This window comes from Ruditapes philippinarum, unplaced genomic scaffold (genome assembly GCF_026571515.1).
Source record: "Ruditapes philippinarum isolate M1 unplaced genomic scaffold, ASM2657151v2 ctg8836_1_1_1_1, whole genome shotgun sequence".
NCBI classification, from domain to species: Eukaryota; Metazoa; Mollusca; class Bivalvia; order Venerida; family Veneridae; genus Ruditapes; species Ruditapes philippinarum.
This window is the reverse complement of record NW_026855894.1, coordinates 207837-215147: the sequence shown is the minus strand read 5'-3', so window position 1 is coordinate 215147 and position 7311 is coordinate 207837.

The following is a 7311-nucleotide window of genomic DNA, read 5'->3' as shown; positions in this document are numbered from 1 at the left end:
ATTTAGATCATGAATGTACAATTTCATATGCGCAGGCTTTAAGTTAGGTGTTGCAAATGTGTTTATTCGTAGGTACACTGTACTAGAGCTTACACTAATTTAAATGGTATTTAAACATAAATGCACTGATGGAATAAATGATTAATATACTGTATAAAGCAAAAGTTAAACGTCCAAAAGCTCCTCGGTTTTTGTATTTATGTTACAAAATAGTGTTTTACAGTAAACTTGCATTGTTCATCAATTGAATACTCGTTTCTATGTGATATGTATTGATTGTCACTTCATATGGCTAGCAAACACATCTAAATTTTGGGACAAAATAGCCCTATTTATGTATTAAAAGGCTAGCCATCCCTAAATTGTATCTAAAATATTTCGGACGGATGCCCTGTAAGCACACTTACTCAGTGCATCTCCTTAATTGCAATGAATTCGATATTGCCTTGAATTTCTGAAGCTATCAAGCTAGCTCATAAAACTAAATGCCTAATCCAAAACGGTTCGCTGACCGATATTATGACTGCTAGGAAATGATATTCTTTGCTTGTTCGATATTTGTTTGTTTGTTTGTTTATTTTTTTTGTTTTGTTGGTTGTTGGGTTGGTTTTGTGTTACAGCTACATTGACACATTAATGGTCATGCCGCGCCGAACACTAATAATTTTGCCCAAGATGAGTTGTAAATTAAAGTTAAATAAGTGTGTAGATTGATGATATACTTTTTTCTATTCCTCCGTGGCTTGTGATCTCACATTATTTGACTGACTTAGTTTTAAAACCCCAATGAAATCGTAGCAGGAGTTTTTATCATGATAGTTTTATCGGCTTTTCGATAGTTAATAGATAATAAAACGAAGAGTTAATCTACCGAAATCACAAATCTTTTATAATTATGCAGAAAAACGTATTTAAAGCGGAATCAATAGATTTTTACAAGGCAGTGAAGAAAGCTGCATTCTCAGGAAGTCTCATTTTAGATGTAATTTGTTTTATTTGAAATACTAGCATTAACTTTTGGATTTACTAATCTACAGGGGAAATCGTGTTCGAAATTTCGATATTCATTTGTGATTGATTTATTATTGCTCTGTCATTTTATATTGCCTTCTGAAAGATCTAAAAAAAAAATAAAAGTCATTAAACCATTATTATTTATGCAACAAGTATACAAATATTATCAGTGATAAATTTGACAGCAAAATGCAAAGCATTTGTAACATATAACTTTTTTTTATAAAATAAGCTGTCATGATGTGGCCAATGTAATAAGAGACAATTGTGCATTTGCGTGTCTCTATTTTATAAAGCAGTTTGCCTCCAGATCATTGCTTATTTTCATGAAAATCTTTAAAATGTTGTAGTTGGTGGGGTTTCCAAATGTATTTCCAAAATTTCAGCTGGTTAATTGTAAACAACAAAACAGAAACCTTTCTTCTGTTTCAAAAAAGAGAATAGTTTCATGTTGACTGTTTTGCTTTGAGCTTTGAATACTGTTTTAAAAAAGTTGCTTTCAGTACTTGACATTAGTCTCGGAAATTAATATATCATGAAATTCGATACCTTTATTTGAATTACTTACTTAACTATAGAACTACATTTAGGCACTAGTGTAAATGTTACATTTCTCATTTCTATTATTGCACGGTTTTTGTCAATTCTGTCCTTTCGAATCACTTTTTTGTATGACTTGTGAAGACATGTCTAAATTAAAAGTCATTCAAATAACAGACTTATCCTACAAGTAGCCTCGTCTTTTGCGAAATTCAATCAGAATCACCGCCTGTAAATACAATCCATGTTTACAAAAGCTGATCGGCGCTTCTGTACATGGACTGTTAAATATCTCATTACATTTTGCAAATTTAATAACGACAAAAACATTTTCTTTGTCATACATTGTCATTTTTTGAATATGTATAACGTTTGGTTGAAAGAGACAATAAAGCTGTCATATTCAGTAATTAATGTCCAAACAAGCTTGTAGCTTTTATTTTAATCGACTTGTTGGTACATTTACATTTTTATATGAAAAATTTATTTGAAATGAAATTAAACGAAGTTAGTGCATGTTAATAGTATCACATTGAAACGCTGAATAATGGTGAGCGAATATCATTTTAAGCTAGCTTACATAGTGTCCAAATAAAAATATAAAGACAAAATAAAAAAATTAAAGATATTAGAAACCGAAAAAAAATGTGAGGTCCATTTGTTTTCTTGCCAAAAATATCCTATTGTTATAAAATATGCATACTTACATGAAAAATCACAATTACTAATTACAAAGCAATTTACCATCTGTATTGTAAATAAAAAATGTATCCTATCAAACATTATTGTTGCCAAATAATTAGGGATATGTTGAGAAAAATATCTGTAAATTAAACAGTGTTTTCCTTTTTTAAATATAGCTCAATTACTCATTTATTTTGAAACAAATAAGCATTTCATTGCGTTATCGTTTCATATCGCCTTCTGAAGAATCTAAATTGCTCAAAACGGTCCTAAAACCCTGAAGATATAACAAACAGACGTTCTAGAAGTTAAAGGGTCGACCAAAAGTCTATTTACCCATAATAATTGTGCGTTAAAACATCAATGGACTATAGTTATATTCTGACAAGGCAAATGTAGGATCGATAAAAGGAATTCTCTTCAATTTGGTGATGGTATTTTCCTGGGCATGATGGAAGCATGGAATCATAGTAAATGAATCTTTATGTTTATTCAGAGTTTTTAACATGTTCTCTTCTTCGTTTTATTTTATTTTCAAATGATATATAACCATGCAAGAATAAATGGTGGGTGTTCAAATAAGATTTCAAATAACTTTTCATTTCGTCATTATCTTTTTTAATTTCATTATAAACATGACCTATATAGTCAGTTACCCCCGTGACTTTCATAAATAGCTATATATATTTATCGGATATGATCGGTAATGTTCAATTTATAAAAAAAAAATGAGCAGTCTATTCATATTTTAGGAAGTTTTGTAATAGTTTATCCTTATCAATAATTGTTCAATTGCCAGTATAATATTCAACAGTATGTTGCTAACATAATTATTGCAATAAATCAAGTAATTCTTGGACTTCCAGCAGGTAAGGTGTTGCTTTAAATTTAAAACACATGAGTTAAGTCAAAATCATCTTTCTTGTTCCGGCGCCATATGACCTTATGTTGGTGCGCCTAGAAACCAAAAAAAATTTCATCATGATACAACTCACATCACGGTAGAACCATCAATATTTTATAGCATTAATGTTCAATATATAAAAGGACGTAATAAGTAGTGGCGATGTCTCCTAAATGTCACATACATCGATTAATACTTATTCCATTTTAATAAACATTAATGTTACTTAATTCTCTGTCTAGTCTTTATCAAATAAATAAGTTTTCCAGAAAGGAGAAGAAGAAATAATGTGTTATATGTGTATATAGGATTTCATTTTGTATTTCCAAGAAAAAGTCTAGATTTTATACACCAAAGTAAAGTTTCATAAAAATAGAAATGATAAATTTGTAAAGTTTAAACCAATTCATATGCGATAGTATGAGGTAAATATACGTGTACATTGTATTGAACGATACTGAATTCATTTGGACGACTGTCAAATCTTAATTTGACCAGGCCCTTTGTTAAACACATAATTTTGTATTGAACTTTACAGTGTATGGATATCTTATTATAACATCTCTTGATGTAAACAATTTTGATTATACAAAAGATGCTTAACATTCCTACACTTTTAGAAAATAAAATTTAAACATGCATCGTTTTCAGATAAGATGGTATTTATCAATTCAGACAATATCTTTTTTAATTTAGAACACAATGCTTTGCATGTTGCATGCAGGAGACTGCATGGACAGTAAAATTTCAATAAAATGATAAGATTTTTCAACTTTTTCTGCTTAACATTGCGATGAGGTCGTTGATTCAATTTGAGATTCTAAGATTTTCATTTACAGTGAAGAACAAATCGTCTTTTAGGTCATATTTATTGCAGAAATGAAAACAAACAAAAAATCTACTCAGGAGAAATCAGATTTAACAAGGGACATTTTACGGAGTCATCGTTAAAACTGAATTAGAGACATGTACGGGCATTTCCCTCTAGAATTGAATGATTGAATGGAGAACTTTGTTTTTGTATTTTATTCAAATAAGCAAAAAATAAAAGAAGATTTAAATCATCTCTTTGATAGTGTTATTCCGATATGGAACCGAAATTCGTTTTTACCATTCTCTTATGAATAGTATAATTATTCTGAAACAAAACTCAAAACAAAACAATCTTGAGCTTGTAACGCACAATGAATATAAATGCTTTTGCATGACATAATGCACAATATTGATCATTAGAAGCGATCGGTTTTGCCTTCATAAAAGATGCAATATATTGACTGTTTTTTATTTCACTTTTGTTTCTACTGCAAAACCATTGAAGGGAATGGGTATAAAACATGATAACATATGCTTATTAAGTACTTTTGCCTGATATTTCTCAGGAAATTTAGGACCATCAATATTGTCTTACATTAGCGTTCATTATATACAAAAGGTCGTGATATGTAATAGAGATGTCGCGGAAATGTCCCATACATCAATTAAATACTTATTAGAGGGTTATACACATTGATTTTCACTTAATTCTATGTCTAGTCTGTCGCAAATAAATCAGTGGACAGAGTGGGAGAGAGAGAGCAATAATATGTTACTTTTCGCATGATATTTCTTTCATTTTCAACCGACTTTTGTACAGAAAAAATTCATACGGGGGATTTTAAATCTTTGCACACTTACACAATTTTTAAAATAATGACAATAAGATAAAATCAATACATGTACAGTAAATATACATAAACTATAATTATAATTCATATCTCTTTTGGATGCTTACGATTTTGTTGAAGATGAATTATTAAAAAAAGAGTTTCTATGGTCTAATTTCTATGAGCTAAAATTCATTTAACATAGTCTTCGCTCTGTTTATCAAATTTTGTTTTAGTTTATATGTATTATTGCAAATAAATGCATGCTATAAAAACATATTGTTCTTACTTCTTAGAAAAAAGAATCCGTAAATAACGCCAAAAACAAAAACTGAAAATGTTTCAAATTTTCAAATTGAGCCTGTTCATAAAGTGATACGTGCAACCACCTCTTACCGAATTAAAACATACAGTTTAAGGTTTAAGCATGGAATAATAAAGTTTTAGTTTGTAAACAAAAGGAATGAGTTATACAAATTTAATTATTCTAATACATTTGTCCCTACTGGGAATGACAATGATATGTATGAAGACATACACGTAAAACATTGTAGTTGTTTACATCATTTCATCTGTCGTTTGCATAAGCAAGTTTTGCTACCTTATTGTCATATGTTGTTGACCCACAATGCGTAGTTCACTTTTATATTAAGACATTTCGGCCAACACAGTGAATTAGATCAGAGAGACAGTTCTTGGAGATTATGGAAAATGTGTTTGTCTTAGCATTTGTGAATTAAACAAGGCTAATGTTTGGCTACTTCAGCTATACATATTCCCTATAGAGACAACAAATATGTTGAATGAATTAACACTGTCGGATAAAAGCGTTGTAAGACTCTCTTTCTAAAACGTTTCCTTGTTTCATAACTGGCAGTTTTTAACACGTTGCCTCTATTTATATGTTATATATTTTTACACTTCATCCCAATTAAATGAGGAGTATTAATTATGGTAAAACTCTCAGTATTTATTTTAAAGGGTTTTTATAAGTGGTTAACACCAAGTATTAGTAGGTTATTAACATTTAAATAGTTTTTTAGAAATTTTTAGAGATACAATTAAATATGATGTGATTTTAAAATAAGCGTTTATTTTTGCATGAACAAAGGTCAATGACAGTTATAACATCTGTTCTTTTGTCGAAGTCTCAAACAGAATACTTTAGCTTGTTTGAATTCTTGTCTTATACATGTTACGATAGAATTATAAAATCTGCGATTCTCATGTACACATGACCTCAAATATCCCCAAAAGTGTTTGTCTGTATTGTTTTCTATATATTTACAATGGAGACTCAGGACATTTGCTAGTTTTAATCATTTTTACGAGGGGATGAAAAACATGATTATAACGTACGACCGTCAATTAGACCAAATCAGTTACATAGAGGCTTTTTACTGCGGGACTCATATGATGATCGACTTTGTCACGCACGTTCTCGTTCCATTGCCTAAGGCTACTTATCCTCGAACGATGGACGAAGAAAGTAAGTCAAGATCCTCAAAACACTCCAATTTAATATTGCCTTACAGATCAGAAACAACAGTTTTAGTGAAAATAAACGGAACAATCGTAAATCTTAGAAAATTGTTGGAAGTATTCGTTTGTGAATTTAAAGTGAATGAGAAAAAAAGCTGTGCCATGTTGACAATCTGTTTTCAGTCAGAAAGTTCTTCAGTCGTTTGAACACCTTTCTTCATTTTTCCCGTTATCTCACAATATTAACGTTGTTTTGTTATAAAATTTTCTTGGAAAATGTAAGATTTGCTTCGGTTCTTCTTTCCTACCAAAAATGAATAACACTTTAATAGATAATTGAACGCTTCAAACAGGATTGCATTTTTGATTACTACCTAATACACATTACAAAATGAAGAATTAAAAACTTTCAACCATTACATGTACAATTGTATTGATTTTCATTGCTTCACAATTGTCGGGGAAAGGTTTAACATAATTATTCTCAATAGTTATGTTTTCGATATCAATGGATAGAAATAGATTTCTTCCAGCTTTTATCTTTAAACAAATAATGATTCCATTATCGTTATATCTTTGTTTGTTTTTTTTTTCTTGTGAGATACATTCCCCAAAGAGGCCATTATATCGGATTGAGTTAACAAGCAGTTTGTATAAATCATACCATTCAGTGACTGAGTTCTCCAAAATATCAATATAGGGTCCATCCAATATTGTTTTGTGTATTTGCTCATAATTTTATTTATACACACGTCAAAGGACGTAAAGAAGATGATTCTGACAGGATGATGGCTAAATCGATAAAGGCACTTGTCGCCTTTTTGTGGGAAAAATCGTCTTAAGCATGATTGAATTGTTGAAGAGTAATCTTCATGTAAATGAAAAGCTTCTTGGCATTACCATTCCGGGGCTTCATCAATATGGTCTTTAACACTTCGTGTAGGTGCTTGATTAGATTTCGCGTTGATTAACCCTTTTCGCTTAACAGGAAATCTCGTATCGGAGAGATAAGAAAATTAACTTCTTTGATCCTTGTTTGGTGTA